General features: G+C 46.1%; 1 non-coding gene across 1 annotated transcript; it reads left to right on the top strand.

Annotated features, from left to right (window-relative positions):
• Positions 1 to 21972: 21972 nt before the first annotated feature.
• LOC119921855 lies at positions 21973 to 22110 on the top strand. The gene has a single exon (XR_005448594.1). It is a non-coding gene; the product is annotated as a small nucleolar RNA SNORA7 (small nucleolar RNA).
• Positions 22111 to 22512: the final 402 nt, after the last annotated feature.

The raw sequence follows: 22512 nt of genomic DNA, 5'->3' as shown, positions 1-22512 counted from the left end.
CACACTAAGCCATGCTGCTTCTCTATTCTCAAGAAGATTTCAATTTTCTCATCTGTGTTCTTTCAGATTTTCCCATCACCTTGGTTTCCCTGGACAAATTCTCCCCACATCTCAGAAACCTCCAGGAGTGGCCCACCTGCCTCCTCATCAAACAGAAACTCCTTACCATGGGCTTTAAAGAACTCAGTCAGCATAATCCTTTCCATCTTATCTCTCTGATTTCCTACCACAACTCATCCCACAAGCTTCACTCCTCTAATGCCAACATAGTCATTCTTGCCACTGACTCCTTGCCCACATCCTCCCTCCAGCCTGGAATTCCCTCCCCCTTCATTTATGACAGATCACCACTTACCAGCTTCAAAACCCCATTAATATCACCTCTTCAAAAGGCTTTCACAAACTAATCCCTCATTTTCCATACTGGCTCTCCCTTCTGCATCACCTAGGCACTTAGATATTTATACTGCAAGCACTTGATGGTCGTTCCACACTCAGCACAGCAGTACATTTGCACATATCCATAATGTATTTCAATTTCTGTCTGCCCCTCTAGACCGTAGGCTCGCGATGGGCAGGGAACCTGTGTACCACCTCCATTGTATTGTAATTTCCAAATGCTTAACAGATATGTGCAAACAGTACCTGCTCAGTAAAGATCACTGATTGATATTACAGTATTCTACAAATTGATGCTTTTCACTGCAGCTGTGAGAGGGTAAGTTCCTGGTAGGCAGGGAAAGTGTCTCATGCTTTTGCCAGATTTTCCTAACCCCTTAGTGTTGCGTTTTGCACCCAGTGAATGTGCAAGAAAAACCATTACCACTGAAACCACCTCTCCTTGCCATTACTGCTTAATAATGCTTGAAAGAATGCTTGCGAGAAGCAGGGTGACTTAGTGGAAAGAGCACGGGCTTGGGAGTCAGAGGTCATGAGTTCTAATCCTGGCTCTGCCACTTGTCAACTGTGTGACTGGGCAAATCACTTAACTTCTCTGTGCCTCAGTTTTGTCATCTGTAAAATGGGGATTAAGACTATGAGCCTCACATGGGACAATCTGATAACCTTGTATCTATCACAGCGCTTAGAACAGGGCTTGACACATAGTAAGTGCTTAACAAATACCATCATTATTATTATATTATAAATAATGTTAGTTTAAAGGCACCCTCTCAGGCTGCCCCCCTTTTAGAATAGACCTATGAGCTCTGCTCTGTTCTAGTTCTTCTTGACTTCTAGGCTCCCTCGGCCCCTGTTCATTCATTCATTCAATCATATTTATTGAGCGCTTATTGTGTGCAGAGCACAGTACTAAGCGCTTGGGAAGTACAAGTCAGCAACATATAGAGATGGTCCCTACCCAACAACCAGCTCACAGTCTAGAAGATGGAGACAGACAAGACAGAACATGTAGACCACCCCCGTTGACCATTTCCTCCTCCTTGAAATATCCCAAGGCCTCAGTTCTGCTGGTTCAGGACTGAACTGCTTCTCCTACCTCTCTGATCTCTCCTCAGTTTCTATGTAACTTCAGGGCCACCACTGATTCCTCACTCTTCTTCAGCTCTCTCATTCCAAATCCCACTGGTTCTTCCTACACAAAATCTCCTGGCTTGGTTACTTTCCCTCCATCCAAACAGCTACACCTCTGACACAAGCTCTAGTCACCTCATAACTACATTACCACATTGAACCCCCTGTGGTCAGAGAACGTGTCTACCAACTCAGTTGGGTTGTACTATTCAAGGCAGTTAGTAGAGTGCTCTGCATATGAGAAGCACTCAAAAAATACTATTGACTAGTTGATTAGAACTTACTCATCACCCTAACCCAAACTGCTCTCCATTCGTGTCTACTCTATGTAATAATAGTAATTAAGGATTATGGTATTTGTTAAGCGCTTACTATGTGCCAAGCACTGTAGTAAGCACGAGGGTGGATACAAGTAAATGGTGTTGAACACAGTCTCTGTCCGACGTGGGGCTCACAGTCTCAATCCCAATTTTACAGATGAGGTAACTGAGGCCGAGATAAGTGAAGGGACTTGCCCAAGGTCACACAACAGATAAGTGTTGACTAGAACCCATGACCTTCTGACTCCCAGGCCTGTGTTCTAACCACTAACCATGCTGCATGCTGCTATAGGGATCATCAAGAGCACGGGCTTGAGAGTCAGAGGTCATGGGTTCAAATCCCAGCTCTGCCAATTGTCAGCTGTGTGACTTTGGGCAAGTCACTTAACTTCTCTGTGCCCCGGATACCTCATCTGTAAAATGGGGATGAAGACTGTGAGCCCCACGTGGGACAACTTTCATTCATTCATTTATTCAATCGTGTTTATTGAGCGCTTATAATAAGCGCTTGGGAAGTACAAGTTGGCAACATATAGAGACGGTCCCTACCCAACAACGGGCTCACAATCTAGAGGGGGGAGACAGACAACAAACAAAACATGTGGACAGGTGTCAAGTCATCTGAATAAATAGAAATAAAGCTAGAAGCACATCATTAGCAAAATAAATAGAACAGTAAATATGTACATGTAAAATGAATAGAGTAATAAATCTGTACAAGCATATATACAGGTACTGTGGGAAGGGGAAGGAGGTAGGGCGGGGGGGATGGGGAGGAGGAGAGGAAAAAGGGGGCTCAGTCTGGGAAGGCCTCCTGGAAGAGGTGAGCTCTCAGTAGGGCTTTGAAGGGCGGATGTGTGGAGGGAGGGCATTCCAGGCCAGCGGGAGGACATGGGCTAGGGGTCGACGGTGGAACAGGCGAGAAAGAGGTACAGTGAGGAGGTTAGCGGCAGATGAGTGGAGGGTGCGGTCTGGGCTGTAGAAGGAGAGAATGGAGGTGAGGTAGGAGGGGGTGAGGTGTTGGAGAGGCTTGAAGCCGAGAGTCAGGAGTTTTTGCTTGATGTATAGGTTGACTGGCAGCCACTGGGGATTTTTGAGGAGGGGAGTAACGTGTCCAGAGCGTTTCTGCACAGTAATGATCCTGGTAGCAGCGTGAAGTATAGACTGAAGTGGGGAGAGACAGGAGGATGGGAGATTAGAGAGGAGGCTGATGCAGTAATCCAGTCGGGATAGGATGAGAGATTGAACTAGCAAGGTAGCGGTTTGGATGAAGAGGAAAGTGAGGATCTTGGCGATGTTGCGGAGGTGAGACCAGCAGGTTTCAGGAATGGATTGAATGTGAGCGGTGAACGAGAGAGCGGAGACGAGGATGATACCAAGGTTACAGGCTTGTGAGACAGGAAGGATGGTTGTGCCGTCTACAGTGACGGGAAAGTCAGGGAGAGGGCAGGATTTGGGAGGGAAGATAAGGAGTTCAGTCTTGGACATATTGGGTTTTAGATGGCGGGCAGACATCCAGGTGAAGATGTCCTGAATGCAGAAGGAGACCCTAGCCTGAACGGAGGGAGAGAGAGCAGGGGCAGAGATGTAGATTAGATGTAGATGTAGATGTAGAATACTTTGTTACCTTATATATACCCCAGCACTTAGAACAGTGCTCAGCACATCATAATCACTTAACAAATACCATAATTATTATTGTTATACTTTTGGAGTAATTACTATGTGCATAGCTCTGTAGTAAGTGCATGGGAGAGTACAATAGAGTTGATGGACAGGATTCCTGCCCTCAATGATCGTGCAATCTAGTGAGACTGTGAAGAGTTTTCCCATCCATCCATCCATCCATTTTCATTTCAAACAGAAACTTCTTACCTTCGGCTTTAAGCATTCAATCACTTAATAATAATAATAGTTTTGGTATTTGTTAAGTGCTTACTACATGCCAAGCACTACTCTAAACTCTTGGAGGATACAAGGTGATCAAGTTGTCCCAGGTGGGGCTCACAGTCTTAATCCCCATTCTCCAGAGGAGGTAACCGAGGCACAGAGAAATTAAGTGACTTGCCCAAAGTCACACAGCTGATAAGTGGCGGAGCGGGATTAGAACCCATGACCTCTGACTCCCAAGCCCGCGCTCTTTCCACTGAGCCACGGTGCTTCTCACTTCTCCTCCTTCTACCTCTCCTTGCTAATATACTGCAACCCGGGCCACCCACGTCACTGTAATTCCAACCTACTCACTATTCCTTACTCTCTTCTGGCCTTCCTTCAATGCCTTGCCCGCCTCCTCCCTTGGGCCTGGAAGAGGAATTTGGAATTCTTCATGTCTAACAGACCACCACTCTCCCCAGCTTCAAAAACCTACTAAAATCACACCTCCACCAAGAAGGCTTCCCTGCCTTAGCTTTCATTCCCTAAAGCCTTCCATTTCATCCCTCCATGTGATGTACAAGACTGGGGATCCCTGCCTAATAAACCCCGCTCCTGCACCTCTTTAGTTACTACCACCACTCCTTGATTTTGGAATAAGAGGTTTTTCACTAATAATAATTGAGATATTTGTTAAGAGCTCACTATGTGCCAAGTACTGAAGTAAGTGCTCGGGTAGATACAATACGACCAGGTTGGACACAGTTCCTGTCTTAAACGGAGCTCGGAGTCTACGGGGGAGGGGAACAGGCATTTATTCTCCATTAAAGTAGATTAGTGATAGGGGAAAGTATGACGGATCACAAGGGCCCCTTGGGGCAGTCATGTGGGGCACAGCCACTACCTTGGCTGTGAGAACAGGGCTTCAAGAGGAGCTGGATCTCAAGGGACCCAGTCCTGAACAGGATGTAATGTGGATCCTCACCCCAACATCTGGCTCGTCTCCTGGGGGGAATCCCATATGAAATAGCAGGGAGCTTCTCCAGAAAGCTTAGGCTTCACTGAGAGCCTGTCATTCTCCACATGGGAGCAAAGAGAAATCAGGACTCTCCTGTATATGCCAGTGATTTCTGTCAGCTGAAAGGTTAAAATGAGGTTTTCAGACCAGCAGAGCCTGGTCAGTGAATTCAAAATGCATGAGGGCTAGAGATGCCTGATTGGTTCATGTAGGATGTTGAGAACAAACTTGAAAGGCTGAGAATTGATTGCGGAAGGCATGTTTTCAGAAGGCAGGAATGACTGGAGAGTTGAGGTTAGAAAGGAAGACATCTTTTAGGAGTACATGAAAGAGATCCTTCTAAACATGAACAACAGTGGATGAAGCCAATGGGTTACTGACAAAAAATCAAGATGGACATATCACCGTACTCTGCTTGGTTACACCGGAACTTCTCCCTGTGAGATGAACAAATGTGATGGGGTCACATGGTCCCCATGGGGCAGTCACATGGCACAGGGCCACTACCCGGCCCATGGGACCCGAACCTGAATGGTGTCAGCCTCAGGGGACCCAGGCCAAAATAGGACATAATGAGGCTCCTCAGCCCAACAAACTGGCTCATCCCCCGGGGCGTGCCCTGCATGGAATAGCAGGGAGGTTTTCCAGAGAGGTTCAGCCTCACTGAGAGCCCACTGAGCTCCAAACGGGAAAGAAGCGGAGTCAGGACAGACCTTTCTGTGGCCCACGTTTATGAGCTGAGGGGACAAAGACAACTGGAGGACAACAGAGACCAGCACCTTCTTGTCCCAATCTGAACAGTGAGTTTGTCCCGGTGAGCACCAGGGATATGAAGGGCCTCATAGGGGGACCAGCAGTGACAGAGAAACCTCCCTGTCTCCTCTGACCTTCACTTGTAAAACAGATTGTCTCCACTGGCATCTCCAATGCTTTCCATCCAGCAGATCTCCTGGGTGGCTGGTGGGGATGGAAGTGGTTGACTCTATGAGAAACATTCTTAGAATATCTGTTTCCATAGTCCACTGTCAAAGCTGCTTATATCTGCCACTCATTGCAATTATTAAGAGCTCCCGTACTGAGAGCTCACCTTCTCCAGGAGGCCTTCCCAGACTGAGCCCCCTCCTTCCTCTCCCTCTCCTCCCCCTCCCCATCCTCCCCGCCTTACCTCCTTCCCCTCCCCACAGCACCTGTATTTATATATATATGTTTGTACATATTTATTACTCTATTCATTTATTTATTTTACTTGTACATATTTATTGTATATATTTTATTTTGTTCATATGTTTTGTTTTGTTGTCTGTCTCACCTTCTAGACTGTGAGCCTGCTGTTGGGTAGGGACCGTCTCTATATGTTGCCAACTTGTACTTCCCAAGCGCTTAGTACGGTGCTCTGCACACAGTAAGCGCTCAATAAATACGATTGAATGAATTAAGTGCTTTGTGTGTGCAGAGCACTGTCCTAAATGCTAGGGAAGAGAAGGATAAAATGATTATTTCTGCTAACACCATTGCGCTCTCCACACATTACAGTGTTCTGTATAGAGCAAGCACTCAAACAGTACAGACCCGCAACCTTGGTGTCATCCTCTCTCGTTCACCCCTCACATCCAAGCCGTCACCAAATCCTGCCGGTCTCAGCCCCGCAACACTGCCAAGATCCGCCCTTTCCTCTCCATCCAAACCGCTACCCTGCTCGTTCATGCTCTCATCCTATCTCGTCTGGACTACTGTATCAGCCTCCTCTCGGATCTCCCATCCTCTTGTCTCTCCCCATTTCAATCCATACTTCACACCGCTGCCCGGATTGTCTTTGTCTAGAAACGCTCTGGACATGTTACTCCCCTCCTCAAAAATCTCCAGTGGCTACCAATCAACCTACGCATCAGGCAGAAACTCCTCACCTTCGGCTTCAAGGTTCTCCATCACCTCGCCCCCTCCTACCTCACCTCCCTTCTCTCCTTCTACAGCCCAGCCTGCACCCTCTGCTCCTCTGTCGCTAATCTCCTCACCGTGCCTCGTTCTCGCCTGTCCCGCCATCGACCCCCGGCCCACGTCATCCCCCTGGCCTGGAATGCCCTCCCTCCCAACATCCGCCAAGCTAGCTCTCTTCCTCCCTTCAAGGCCCTACTGAGAGCTCACCTCCTCCAGGAGGCCTTCCCAGACTGAGCCCCTTCCTTCCTCTCCCCCTGCTCCCCTCTCCATCCCCCCGCTTTACATCCTTCCCTTCCCCACAGCAGCTGTATATATGTATATATGTTTGTACATATTTCTCTATTTATTTTACTTGTACATATCTTTTCTATTTATTTTATTTTGTTAATATGTTTGGTTTTGTCTCTGTCTCCCCCTTCTAGACTGTGGGCCCACTGTTGGGTAGGGACCGTCTCTATATGTTGCCAATTTGTACTTCCCAAGCGCTTAGTACAGTGCCCTGCACACAGTAAGTGCTCAATAAATACGATTGATTGATTGATTGATTACTATGGAGAAATTGATTCATTAATTGGATACAATCCCTGCACTTCATGGGGGCTTGCAATCTAAAAATAAATAGGAGAGGGGAAGACAACAGGCACTCATTAGTCTTTCCTTAATCCCACCCAGATAGGGCAGCCTCTCTTGGTGGTGATTAGGGGACAGGACTCTGTGGTTTTAGTGCTGCTTTCTCTGTTCAGTCCCCCCAACGGATGGGTCATCCTGGACTATTCTCTATATTAGCTCTGCCTGTGATAGGTTTTCCTGCCTCTGGTGTCTGAACCAGGAACAAGGATCTGAGGGAAGGGCATTTTGCCTCTAGATGGATGCTTTCTTCAGTATCTATTGTATCCAGAGAAGGGTGAGCGTGGGCAGCGAGAGGCATAGCTCCTTGGAAATAGTTCTAAGAACTCGAAGAAAGTGCCCTAGGGGAGAAAGAAGTAGAAATAAAATGTTTTTAAGACTCACTACCTCCCACCCCTGGTCCCAGTCCACAGACAGATGTGCCCTGGACAGGCTGGGTGGGCAGTGAAACAGAGGAAGAAGAGGAGGAGTAGGAGGAATGGCAGTAGGGCAGAGGGTGAACCACTCACCACCATGGCAGTTTTCCTCCTTGCACTGCCCCTCCTGACACAGAGACAGGGACATGGGCTTTTGTCTGGTTTCCACCTGATCTGTCCCCCTAACCAGTATGAATGAGGCATCAGGCACCTGGGAAATATTCAATCAATCAATCATATTTATTGAGTGCTTACTATGGGCAGAGCACTGTCCTAAGCATTTGGGGGACTACAATACAACATAATTAGCAGACATGCCCCCTGCCCAGAATGAGCTTACCATGTAGGGGAGGAGACAGACATTATGGAGCAGGCTGGGAACCCTGACAGCTCTGGTCATAGTTGGGGGTAGTTCAAGGTTCCCAAAATTACATATATGATAGCATGGAGGAGCAGTGTGACCTAGTGGAAAGATCGTGGACCTAGGAGTCAGAGAACCTGGGTTCTGATCCAGCTTTGCCACTTACTGCTATGTGACCTCGGGCAAATCACTTAACTTCGCTATGCTTTACTTCCCTCATCTATAAAATGGGGATTTGATATCTGTTCTCCCTTGTTCTTTACCTGTGAGCACCATATGGGGCAGGAACTGTATCTTATTGGTGATCTTCTAGCTGCTCCAGCACTTGCTACAGTGATTGACATATAGTCAGTGGTAAACAAATGCCACAATTAGCTGGGTCCAACATCACACAAAGGATACAACACTTGTTTCTGTATTCAGTATTCAAAGGCGTTGTAAACCAAGAGGTGGATTAAAGGCTATCTTTACTTGATGTTTTTATAAACCAGAGAGTAAATCTGGTGTTAAAGGTTTTGGTGTCTTCCTCCCTCGAGGCTGAGGGCTAGGAGGGATGGAATCTAAAGGTCACTTTGACCATCATTGTCATTTGAAGTTTGGAAAAATAGTCTTACTCTTGTGCCCTTTAGGTAATCTTGGAAATCCATGGGAAATGGTAAACATTGCAGAATGACCAGTTTCCTCCTTATGGGATTCTCTATTATACTGTACTCTCATAAATACACAGTAAGTGCTCAATGAATACGATTGATTGATTCTCCTCTCTCAGTGCTCCAGGAGACAGCGGAGGCCTTGGGAGACGAGATCCTTCCTTGGGAAACAGGGAGGTTCTATGTACTAATTGCTTTGGAGAGTGCAATAGAATTAGTAGATGTGATTCCTGACCCCAGGAGTTTACGATCTAGTGGGGGGATACAACCCAGTACAAATAGGAGGACATAATAGAGTGTAAATGAACACACATAAGGACACTAGAAGCGTGGAAGTGATGAGGTTGAACCACAGAACCTCTGAGACCATAGCATGCCCATACCGATCCCCCCACTAAACCAGGGTGAGCGTCTTAGGATGAATTCAGAGGCATCTCTCACTCTCTGCATTTGCAGTTGGAAGACATCAGAAAATTTAATTGATCGATTGACTGAAAGGCTGATTGTCAGAGGTTATTACCAAGATGAAGATAAAACTGCCTACAGTTGACCCAAATCGTCTGTCATTATGGGAACAAGCAGGATGGTGGGATGCAGATGCTGTTGTTTCCATGGAAATCTCTCAGGCCAGCTCCATTGCTGCAGATACGGGACTTTGTCTCTGTGGGTCTCAAGGGACCACAGGACCAGAATGTTCTCAGATTTTGTCTCTGTGAGTCTCAAGGGGCGATAAGACCAGAAGATTCTCACATCACCCAAGCCATTAGATCCTTTCACAGGCTCCAGGTCGGTCCTCCAGGGAACCTTCATGGTACAGCGGCTGCTTTATCTAAAGGGACAGGGGACTGTCTGGAGAGCAACTCAACATATGTAGCAGAGCTTAGAGAGGTTGAGGGCAACACACCATGCCTTCATGGCCATTTGCACCCAGGAGTCCGGGAAGAGCGGGGATCATCCCATCCGGGCAGAAGTCAGCGCCTCCCAGCCCTGCACTGCCTCGGTGAGTGTGACCATGAGCAGGACAGGCAGGGAGGGACTAGCAGGTCAGTGAGTGAGATGGAGCCAGTCGAAGGAGACCCTCGCACCTGGGGCCCAGGTTGGATTTCAGGTTGGATCTGAGTCCCCCAGCAGGGCATGTGGGCTTGTGGGAGGAAAGGCATTAGCCAGTGCAGTGCCTCCCATCTCTCACAAGGCTCCCCTACATCTAGTGTCCAACTGCGGCTACCCCAGCAGCTGCCATCCGGGCTATGGCACCATAGCACAGGACTGGCACTTCATCTTTCAATGGTGCTGCATGTAGCAAACCTTCACACTGTGCTGCACCCTTATCCACCCACTCACTGGATGCATTCAGCCCACCCCCCAAGTAATCGATGCATCCTGCATGTCAAAAGTATTGGCACATAATATTCGATGTACTGCACTTTTCCCACCTAACCAGTGGCTTCTTTGTCTGACCCAGGGGGGACATAACAAGCAGAGATAAGACCGTTCAGTAATGCTGCTCACACAACAAAGGCTATCATCAATTCCTCCACCCAGAACATTTCCCAAAATCTTGGGAGAATACAATGGTGTAAAGTATGAATTCCTTGCCCTAAAGGACTTTCCAATCTGCAGGGCTAAATGGACAATCAATCAATCAACGAATTAATCATATATATTGCACACTTACTGTGTTTACAAGACTAAGTACTTGGGAACATACAATACAAAAGTGTTGGAAGGCACATCCCCTGCCCACAAGGAGCTTACAGTGTTCAGAGGGAGACAGACATTAAAATACGTTATGGAAATGTACATAAGTGCTGTGGGGTTGAGGGTGGGGTGAATAAAGTGTACATGTCCAAGTGCAAGGGTGATGCAGAAGGGAGAGAGAATAGAGGAAATAAGAGTTTAGCCAGGAAAGGTCTTTTGGAGAAGAAAATTGGACACAAAATAATTTACAGCCTAGAGGAAAAGAAGAATGGAAAGAGGGATACGTAGATTACTAAGGGATTAGATAGTAACATGAAGTGTTGTGGGAAGTTTCAAATGTGTAAGTGCAGAGGTTGGGTTGATGTGGCCTAGGGAGAAGAAGCATTCATGCTGAAAGTTCTCTTGGAGAAAGTGGGCTTTCAAGAGGTTTTCTGTTTTTTTTTTGTTGTTGTTGTTTTGCAAATGTGGGGAGCTGTGTTCTGGGAAACTGAAGGGTATAGGTGTTCCAGGCAGAAAGACCATCGAAGCCAGGGGCTGGAGGAAGGAGAGTTGAGAACAGGGCACTGCGAGAAGGTTATCTGGGGCATAGTAGTAAAGAGAACAGATACAAGAAAAGAGAGCTCTTCGATTGTCTTGAAACCAGTGATCAGCCTTTATTTTCCCTCTTGCAGGGGAGAGCTACCATCGGATTCACTTTGCTTAATGCTTTAAGTGTGTGTGTGTGTGTGTGTGTGTGTGTGTGTGTGAGAGAGAGAGAGAGAGAGAGAGAGAGAGAGAGAGAGAGAGAGAAAGAGAGAGAGAGAGACAGAGTTAGTGTGTGAGGTGGGGCCAGGGAGGACAGCCTAGCCATAAACAAACGAACAAACGAACCAGGGTCCCTGCAGGGTCTGTTGCCGCTCTGCTGATGGGGAAGGAGTGGTAGGAGTCGTGAGAGTCCAGCTGGGGAGATGGGGAGAGAACCAGGAGAATTATAGATGTATTGCAGTAGGGGTCAAAGTGCCAGAAATAGTAGTAGTTATACTCACTGAGTGCCTATTATGTGTGACACACTGTATTAAACGCTTGGGAAAGCTTAATGGAGACCTCAGGCACATTCATTGTCTACAAGCAGCATACATTATAGGGGGGAAGGTCTGAGCAGAAGAAGAAAATACAAGGCAGAGTCAGCATCAAAGTAGGCAAACATAGTTGGGAAGATAAAACTTATTGGGTAGGACAGCGTCCCCTCCAGGCTATTCCCACAGCACCAAGGACTGCCTCTTCTGAGGGTTGGTCCAAAGACCATCACTCACTACCCAGAAAATGTCTCCAGATTCTGCATCTGACATCAGATAACCTGACCAAAACTGAGATACCTTCCCCAACCCAACTGCCTCTCACTGCCCTCAGCTTCTGCTTCCCCTCATCCATGCTCTGTGCTCCCTAGAAGCCCACCTGCTAAATAGTACCATGCACCAAACGCCTAGTGCAGTGCACCCCATAAAGTGAGTGCTCAACAAATTCTTCTACTACTACCACGGCCTGCTATGCTCTACATTTAACCCTTCCCTGCTCTGGGATATTAAATATGCTGCCCCCCAAGCCAGGAATGTCTTTCTCCTGTTTCTTGCCAAAGAAGACTTTCTCATCTTCCAAATTCCTGGGCCCAAATTCATGTCTTCCGGGAGTCTTCTGCCAGCCAGGATATGACGCACACTGAGCAAGTAAGGAGACAGGGACACTGCACATGACAGAGTGCTTATTTTTTTCCCTTGCAGGCCACTTTCCTCACCACTTGCATAACCAGACCATGTCCTAAACTCAACATTTGTAAAACAGAACTCACCTTTTCCCCTAAACTTATGCTTCCTTCTAGCATTCCCATCTCAGTTGTCAAACTTGACACTCTCCCCATCCCTTACGCCCACAGATATTGTGTCATCCTCAACTCTTTGCTAATCTTCAACTCTCACATTCATTCTATTGCCAAATCCTACTTGTTTTTTCTGAAATGACATCTTAATCCACATCTTCCCCTGAATCAAAAGTGCTATCACCCTGGTACAAGCTCTGGTCAGTCTCTTCCCCTCCAAACTATACTAGATAGTCAGCCCACAACTCTCCTCTCCCCAAAATTCTCCACTGCATTCCTGTTCTTTGCAGATCAAGCAGAAATTCATCACTGTTGTCTTCAAAGCTCTCCATCATCTGGACCCACCTTACCTATCTTTTCTCCTCTCCGACTATTCCTCAGCCCATTCTCTTCATTCCTTCCGACCCGATCTCCTCTCTCGGCCTTGCTCTCAATTCTGTCCCTACAACCCCTTTCTTTTTACCCACAGTAGACAGACTACAGCCTCTCCACATTTCAAGCCCTCCTAAAATCTCACCTCCTTCCACGAACTTTCCCTGATGAACTTCCCAACACCTGAGCCTCCAGCCAACTCTAGCATTTGAACACTCATTCCTACTTTCCTCAATTATTTATTTTCACTATAATAATTGAAAATATTTGTCTCTGCATTATATTGCAAACACCTTGTGCTAAGGGAATGCATTACTTCTTTATTCTGAACATCCCAAGTGCCTAGTACAGTGCACTATACAATGTTAGTGCTTAATAAATTATTATGATTACTAGTACTGCAACTACTACATTCTCCATCCTGTACCTTTGTAGTTTGTTTTTCGTCCCTTAGAGCTTATGCTCCTTTAAAATTCTCTCCTGATTATGTGGAAGCACTTTACTGTTTTGAAGGTCATTTGGAATTAAATATCTATCTTGGAACATGCTAGAAGCTATTCTTTACATAGAATCACCAACAAATATTCTGTTGATTTTTTTTCACCCATCCCGTAAATAAGTTTAAATTTGGTCCTTCCCTTTTCCTTTTCAGGGAGCTACTCTCACTTCACTGAAATGGCCAATGTCTCCTTGGTTACCAGCTTCCTCCGGATGGGATTTTCCAATATCAGGAAGCCTCAGGTCATTCATCTGATTTCCCTGAAATGACCAACATCGCCTTAGTTACCAAGTTCCTACTAATGGGATTTTCTGATATCAGGAAGCTGCAGGTAGTTCATGCTGCACTGTTCCTCCTGGTCTGCCTGGCAGCCCTGACAGGGAATCTCCTCGTCATCACCGTGACCATCCTCGAACAGCACTTCCACACCCCCATGTACTTATTCCTCAAGAATCTGTCCTTCATAATTATGTTACATCTCCTCCACCGTCCCTAAATCGATCGCCATCTCCCTGACCAGGAACAGCTCCATATCTTTCTTGCTTTGTGCCACACAGCTCTTACTCGTGGTTTGGCTGGCTGCTTCAGAGTTTTTTGTCCTCACAGCAATGTCATATGATCACTATGCTGCCATCTGCTGCCCCCTGCGCTATGAGGTCATGATGTGCAGGGAAGCCTGTGTGAAGATGGTGGCAGCTTCCTGGCTCAGAGGGAATCTGTTTGGTTTCTTGTTTTCGACTTCAGCACTCTCTCTGTCCTTCTGTGGGTCCAATCCTGTCCAGCAGTTCTTCTGTGATGTCCCCTCCCTGCTGAAGATCGCCTGCTCTGAGGTCCACATAGCAATTGATGTGAGTGTGTCTGCTGGTGTAACTTTAGGTGTCATCTGCTTCATTTACATCATCCTCTCCTACATACACATCTTCTCTGCCATGCTGAGGATGCTATCCAGTGAGGTCCGGGCCAAAGCCTTTCCACCTTCTTGCCCCACCTTATTGTCATCATCATTTTTTTCTCTACTGGGGCGTTTGCCTACCTCAAACCACTTTCGGACTCCCCCTCGGTTCGGGATCTTTTGGGGTCTGTGCTCTACACCGTGGTGCCCCCACCACCACCCTGAGCCCTCTCATTTGTAGCTTGAAGAATAAAGAGGTGAAATCTGCACTGCGGAGTGCCCTAAAGGGGATATTCCCTTGCTTTCCTCTTTCGAGTAAATTGTCCATTTTCTTGTGCTGATAATCCCAATCCCTCATTAGAGGGATTGTCTTCAGATTTTTCAAGATATAGAGCTGTCCTCCAGGCCCTAAGAGAAAACCTTGGCAAGGACAGTTTCCCAATGTGTGCTGTTGAGGCTGAGAAGGTCGTTGTAGTCCTTCATGATGAGGATGTAATATGTCTCCTTGATATCTATTAGATTTGCTTGGAAGGAATCAAGGCATTAACTGGGGTGCTGTGAAAGAAGAGAAAGGGGGTAGATAAGAAGGAGACGGGTAATGGAAAGCCTCAAATCTGAGGCCTAAGTGACACGGTCTCTGCTTTCCCAGCCCATGGAAGTCTTCCTTGATTAACTCAGAACAGCCCAACTTTTTCAGCTCAATAGTCACCCTTCACACTTATTTATGTTATTCCAGCTCCCAGCTCTTACTATGTAGAGAGTACCAATTGTATTGAGAAGCAGTGTGGCTTGACGGATAGAGCACGGGCTTGGGAGTCTGAAGAACCTGGGTTCTAATCCCCACTCTACCACATATTCATTCATTCATTCAATCGTATTTATTGAGCACTTACTGTGTGCAGAGCACTGTACTAAGCGCTTGGAAAGTACAATTCATCAACAGAGACAATCCCTCCCCAACAGTGGGTTCACAGTCTAGAAGGGGGAGACAGACAACAAAACAGAATAATAACAACAATAGCATCAAAATAGATAAATAGAGTTATAGATATAAACACATCATTAATAAAATAAATAGAATAATAAATATGTACAAATATACACAAGTGCTGTGGGGTGGAGAAGGGTGTAGGGCAGAGGAAGGGAGTAGGGGCGATGGGGAAGGGAGGAGGAGCAGAGCTAAAGAGGCTCAATCTGGGAAGGCATGCATATCTGCTGTGTAACCTTGGGAAAGTCACTTCACTTCTCTGGGCCTCAATTCCCTAATCTGTAACTGGACACTGTGTCCAACCTGATTAAATTGTATCTACCGCTGCACTTAGAACAGTGATTGGCACATAGTAGTCTCTTAACAAGTACTATTATTATTATTATTATTATTATTATTATTATTATTATTATTATCATATTCAGTTAGTGATTTGTGAATCATTGGTATCTATTCTTCCCACTAGTTTGTGAACGTCTTGAGGCCACAACTCCGTGAGACCTTGAGGTATGTTTTGCTTTTGTTGAACTCCCTCAAATGTTTCCTACAGTACCTCATTCAGTAGGTTGTCAATAGATGTCATAATTGTAATTGATTGATCATGTCATTGATTGATTTTGGTTTTTGTGAGATGGCATGAGTGGCCATTGGGTGTTTTCGTTCTGTTCAGTATTTTTCAAAAAGATGTATACTTACCAAATACCAGTAGTGCTGACTCAAGCGAGTTAAAGTGATCTATCTAGCCCCACAAAATGTGAATTGATTCAAGCCTCTTTGTTTTTTCATTCCACAGTCACCAAGAGCTCTCATTTTACAGGAAAACCCATATTTTCTGCATTTTTCTTAATGTCTTAGTTTTCATTCATTCATCCAATTGTTTAATCATTTTTAGGAGGCACTAACTATGTGCAAAGCACTGTACTAAACGCTTGAGAGAGTACATGCTAACAAGAAACTGACACAGTCCTGCCCATAATGAGCTCATCGTCTAGAGTCTAAATTAATAGACAAATAAATAAATAAATTATGGATATATGCCTATGTGTTGTGGGGATGGGATGAAGGATGAATGAAGGAGCAAGAAAGAGACACAAAGGAGGGAGTAGGAGAAGAGGAGAGGAGGGTTTAGTCAGAGAAGTCTTGTTGGAGGAGTTGTGTCTTCAATAAGATTTCGAGGTGGGGGAGAGCAATTATCTGTCTGCTATGAGGAGGGAGGGCATTCCAGGCCAGAGGTAGGATGTGGGAATGAGGTCAGCGGCAAGATATTTCATTTAACCTCTCTGTCCCTCCCTTTGCTCAACTGCAAAATGAGTATTCAATATCTCTTCTCCCTCCTACTTAGACTGCGAGCCCCCTGTGGGTCAGGGACTATGTCCAACCTGATTAACTTGTATCCAGCCCAAATTTAGAACAGTCCTTGATATGTAGTAAAGAAGAGAGGAAATGTGTTTTAATAAAATACAAAGAAATGGGACCAAAAGTGCAGGTAGAGGGGGTGGATTTAAAGAGGAGGTGGGAGATGCTGAGAGACTGCTGGGAAGAATGGGACGGGGGAAGCATAATAATAATAATGATTAATAATAATACTTATGGTGTTTGGTAAGCGCTTACTATGTGCCAAGCACTGTTCTAAGTGCTGGAGTAAATACAGGGTAATCAGATTGTCTCACGTGGGGCTCACAATCTTAATCCTCATTTTACAGATGAGGTAACAGGGGTACAGAAAAGTTAAGCGGCTTGCCCAAGGTCACACAGCAAACAGGTAGCAGAGCCAGGATTAGAACCCACATCCTCTGACTCCCAGACCCGTCCTCTTTCCACAAAGCCATGCTGCTTCTCAAGCATGGCAGAAAGAATCTGGCCTGGAAAGGAACAGGAGAGGTTTTAAGGAAATCATGTCTGATGATTTCAATTTTACCACTGAAATAGTTGTCAAGATCATCCTTCTCCCCTACTACCATTCCAATTTCCAATTTTTACAATTTTCCAGTTAACCCAAAAATGATGTTGGCATGCATATCATTTTATTTTTCATTGTTATCAACTTTATCATGTTGATGTTAACAGTTTACATACCAAATTATGTGCCAAGTGTTGGAGAAGAAACGAAATAAAAAATTAAACGTATTCCCTGTCCCACAGGAGCTCAAATGTAAGAAGAAGAGAGAACCGGGGATGGTAAAAAATTGACACCACATTGCACAGCCAATCAATGGCAGAGCTGCGATTAGAACATAGGTCTCATGACTCCCATTCACATGTTCATTCCATTAAGCATTGAGGCCTCCAAAAACTGGATTGTCAGTTACACATTAGGTTTAACAGCCAATCTGACAGACGTTGACAAATCTTCAGTGTCCAAACATTTTCTTTAGCCCACTAAGAAAGCAATATTCATGGGAATGACCAGAGGCAGTCGCTCTGTTGAAAGGTCAATTTGGGATTATTCACACAAGGAAACAGACATTCTGTCCCAGAATGGATGCTGGGAGAGTGTCCCCTTTAGGATCCTGCCCAGGGCAGCCTTCAGGTCCCTGTTCCTCATGCTGTAGATACGGGGGTTCGCAGTGGGGGGCACCACAGTGTAGGACATGAAAACCAGCAGATCCAGAGCAGAGAGGAGCGTGCCTGAAGGTGGTTTGAGATAGGCAAATGCTCCGGTAATTAGAAAATGATGATGACAGTGAGATGGGGCAGGCAGGTGGAGAAGGCTTTGGCCCGGCCCTCGGAGGATGGCATCCTTAGCACGTCTGAGAAGATGTGGACATAGGAGAAGATGATGTAAAAAAAAAACAGATGGCACCTAAGACTACTGCAAGGGCAACACTCACATCTTTGGCAATGTGGTCCTCAGAGCAGGAGATCTTCAGCATAGAGGGGACGTCACAGAAGAATTGCTGGACAATATTGGACCCACAAAAGTTCAGGGAGAAAGTAGAAGCTGAAAGCAAGACTCCAAACAGAACCCCATTGAGCCATGATGCTGCTACTAAGCGCACACAGGCTGTTTTGTTCATGATGTGCTCATAACGCAACGGGGAGCAGATGGCAGCATAGAGGTCATAAGACATTGCAGTGAGGACAAAAAACTCTGAAACACCAAACAAGACCACTAGGAAGAGCTGCGAGACACAACCCAGAAAGGAGATGGAGCTGTCACTGTTCAAGGAGTGGACAGTGGATTTGGGTACCGTTGTAGAAATGTAGCAAAGGTCTATGAAGGACAGGTTCTTGAGAAAGACGTACATGGGAGTGTGGAGATGCTGGTCGAGAGTGGTGACAGCAACAATGAGGAGATTCCCCAGAAGGGCCACTAGGTAGACAAAGAGGAACAGCGTGGTATAGACCAGCTGCAGCTCCCGGATGTCAGAGAACCCCAGGAGGAAGAATTCAGCCACCGTGGAGATGTTGGTCATTTCTGGGAGATGATGTTGACTCCCTGGAAGGGAAGAGGGGAACTTCAATTTAGAAACATTGGCATTCCCTCAAGACTGTAAGTTCCTTTTGGGCAGGTACCAATTCTACAAATTATATCATATTGTACTCTCTCAAGCACTTAGTACAGTGCTCTACACATTGTAAGTGATCAATAAATATGATTGATTCCCATTTTAATAAATAAAGCAGTTGCATTCATTGAACACCTATAGAGTTCAATAGTATTGATACATGTAGGGATATGAACACATCAATCAGTAGCTCAGTGGTATATACTGGATACTCACTGTGTGCAGAGCACAGTACTTAGTGCTTGGGAGAGTTCAATCCAACGGACTTGGCAGATATTTTCCTGCCCACTAGGTGGTAACAGTCTAGTGAGTAGACTCTGCATACCATAAATGCTTAATAAGTATGATAGATTGATAGCATCGATAAAGTAATCAACACTAATTCCTTTTGGAGTTTGCCAGCACTTGAACAGTGCTTCACACATAGTGAGCGCTTAACAAATCCCATCATCATCATTATTAAATCAATCTGTTGTATTTATTTGTCACCTGTAGTTTTCGATAGTATTAATATGTGCAGTGGTCTGACATGTCTTGACCTATGCTGTCGATTCACCTTTGACCCTTAGCGACTCCATGGACGAATCACTCCCAGAATGCCCCACCTCCATCTGCAAGCGTTCTGGTACTTTATCCATAGATTTTTCTTAGTAAAAATAGAGAAGTGGTTTACCATTGCCTTCTTCTACCCAGTAAACCTGAGTCTCCACCCTCGATTCTCTCCCCTGTCACTGCTGAATTAAGAGACTTACTCTTAATTCTAGACTGTGAGCCCACTGTTGGGTAGGGACTGTCTCTATATGTTCCCAACATGTACTTTCCAAGCGCTTAGTACAGTGCTCTGCAAACAGTAAGCGCTCAATAAATACGATTGATTGATTGATTGCTGCCTAGAAGAGGTGCGTTAAGACTTACAGCAAATTGTCTTCCACGTGCTAGCCACTGTCCAAGCTAGTCATGGAATGGGTATCGCTCTGCTTGGCCCCTCCCTACCTTGGCCGAGACTGGAAGAGTACTGGAAACACTCCAGGTGTGATCCGGAGAGGGGGCAGGGGTATGTACCCTCCAATTAATCAAGCAATGGTATTTACTGAGCACTTAGGGCTCAGTCTTATCTGCCATTTTACAGATGAGGTATTTGAGGCACAGATAAGCAAAGTGACTTGCCCAACGTCACCCAGCGACAAGGGGCAGAGCCACGATTAGAACCCAGGTCCCCAAGCTCCTTGTTGGGTAGGGGTTGTCTCTATCTGTCGCCGAATCGTACTTTCCAAGGGCTTAGTTCAGTTCCCTGTACACGGTAAGCGCTCAATAAATATGATTGAATGAATGAATAAATTAATAGCAGGATTAGCACCCAGGTCAATCAATCAATCAATCGTATTAATTGAGCGCTTACTGTGTGCACAGCACTGTACTAAGCGCTTGGGAAGTACAAGTTGGCAACATATAGAGACAGTCCCTACACAACAGTGGGCTCACAGTCTAGAAGGGGGAGACAGAGAACAAAACCAAACATATTAACAAAATAAAATAAATAGAATAGATATGTACAAGTAAAATGAATAAATAAATAGAGTAATAAATATGTACAAACATATATACATATATACAGGTGCTGTGGGGAAGGGAAGGAGGTAAGATGGGGGGATGGAGAGGGGGACGAGGGGGAGAGGAAGGAAGGGGCTCAGTCTGGGAAGGCCTCCTGGAGGAGGTGAGCTCTCAGTAAGGCCTTGAAGGGAGGAAGAGAGCTAGCTTGGCGGATGGTTAGAGGGAGGGCATTCCAGGCCCGGGGGATGACGTGGGCCGGGGGTCGATGGCGGGACAGGCGAGAACGAGGTACGGTGAGGAGATTAGCGGCAGAGGAGCGGAGGGTGCGGAGTGGGCTGTAGAAGGAGAGAAGGGAGGTGAGGTAGGAGGGGGCGAGGTGATGGAGAGCCTTGAAGCCGAGGGTGAGGAGTTTCTGCCTGATGCGCAGATTGATTGGTAGCCACTGGAGATTTTTGAGGAGGGGAGTAATATGCCCAGAGCGTTTCTGGACAAAGACAATGTGGGCAGCAGCATGAAATATGGATTGAAGTGGGGAGAGACACGAGGAAGGGAGATCAGAGAGAAGGCTGATGCAGTAGTCCAGACGGGATAGAATGAGAGCTTGAATGAGCAGGGTAGCGGTATGGATGGAGAGGAAAGGGCGTATCTTGGCAATGTTGCGGAGCTGAGACCGCAGGTTTTGGTGACGGCTTGGATGTGAGGGGTGAATGAGAGAGCGGGGTCGAGGATGACACCAAGGTTGCGGGCTTGTGAGACGGGAAGGATGGTAGTGCCGTAAACAGAGATGGGAAAGTCAGGGAGAGGGCAGGGTTTGGGAGGGAAGACAAGGAGTTCAGTCTTGGACATGTTGAGTTTTAGGTGGTGGGCAGACATCAGATGGAGATGTCCTGAAGGCAGGAGGAGATACGAGCCTGGAGAGAGGGAGAGAGAGCAGGGGCAGAGATGTAGATCTGGTTGTCATCAGCGTAGTGATGATAGTTGAAGCCGTGGGAGCGAATGAGGTCACCAAGGGAGTGCGTGTAGATCAATAACAGAAGGGGACCAAGTACTGAACCTTGGGGAACCCCCACAGTAAGGGGATGGGAGGGGGAGGAGGAGCCTGCAAGGAACACCTTTTACCGGTGTTCTCCTTCGTGTTTCCCTTTCTTCTTCACCAACTACCCTCCAGCCCTCGGAAATAGATCTGCTCCCTGTGCCTCTCCAAGGACATTCCCTTCTCCAACGCATTGCTTAGATCCTTCATTCTGCCCGAATCTCCCTCTCCCTCCAAATTTGCCCTGATTGATGTTTCTTCTCTCCATGCCGAATCAGCCCAGATGCCACCTCTGCATTTATGCATTCAACAACTGCTCATAGCCCTTCCTTATGTATAGAGTCACATTACTATGTAAGAACATATTAAGCTGTGCATTCAAATTTTCATGCTTATTTCCCCCTAGGTGTAAATTCATTTGGATCAGTCTACCCCAGCAAACTGGTAAATCCAGAAGGGAAGGGATTGAATCACTTACCTCCATTGCATTCACCGAACATTCCTTCACTGAGAAGTTGATGATAGTGCTCGTGGTCTAGAACGAATCACACACTCTCATTCCCTCCCTATCATTTCGCACCAGAAAGATTTTCTGGTGTCCAGGACCCATTTCTGGCCAAAGTGACCACAGGTGCTGATGCTGTGCTGCAGGGCCCCCGCCAGCCACTCAGACAAACAGACACAGGCACAGACATACAGACACAGACACAGACACACACACACACACACACACACACACGTTTCAATTGACTGAGCTTATGTAAACATACATACACACAGTCACACAAACCCACACCCATTTAGACACTCAATTATTCATTTAACTATTCGCTAAAGCATCACTCTCCCAACTCAAAATCGTACCTGGAGAGTATCCAGTACTCTACCAGTCTCGGCTTCCAGATGGATGGTTAAGCAGAGGTATACACATTCCATTCCTAGCTTGTGCAGTGGCTAGCGGGTGGAAGATAATCTGCTACAAGTCAAAACTCACCTGTGCTGGGCAGCAGAGTCATGGGAGAGAGTCAAGGAGGAAACTCAGGTTTACTGCAGCGAAAAAGGCAATGGTAAACAACTTCTGTATTTTTACCAAGAAAACTCTATGGATAAACTACCAGAACATTTGCAGTTGGAGAATGGGAAGTTCCTGGAGAGATGTGTCCATTTATTCGCTATGGGTCGGAGACGACACGATAGCATAAGAACAGACAAAGAAGTGCCCAAACATCTCTCCTCCAAACCCTTCACTGGCACCATGTATCTTTTCACATGAAACAAAAGCATCTCACAATTATGTTCAAGGCATTCGACGATGTGAGACTTACTCTTAATTCCCATTTTACAGATGTGGCATCTGAGACACAGAGAAGCCAAATAACTTGCCCA

Source organism: Tachyglossus aculeatus, unplaced genomic scaffold, assembly GCF_015852505.1.
Source record: "Tachyglossus aculeatus isolate mTacAcu1 unplaced genomic scaffold, mTacAcu1.pri SUPER_30, whole genome shotgun sequence".
Taxonomy (NCBI): domain Eukaryota; kingdom Metazoa; phylum Chordata; class Mammalia; order Monotremata; family Tachyglossidae; genus Tachyglossus; species Tachyglossus aculeatus.
The sequence above is the reverse complement of the archived record's forward strand: the minus strand, read 5'-3'. Positions and strand labels throughout refer to the sequence as shown.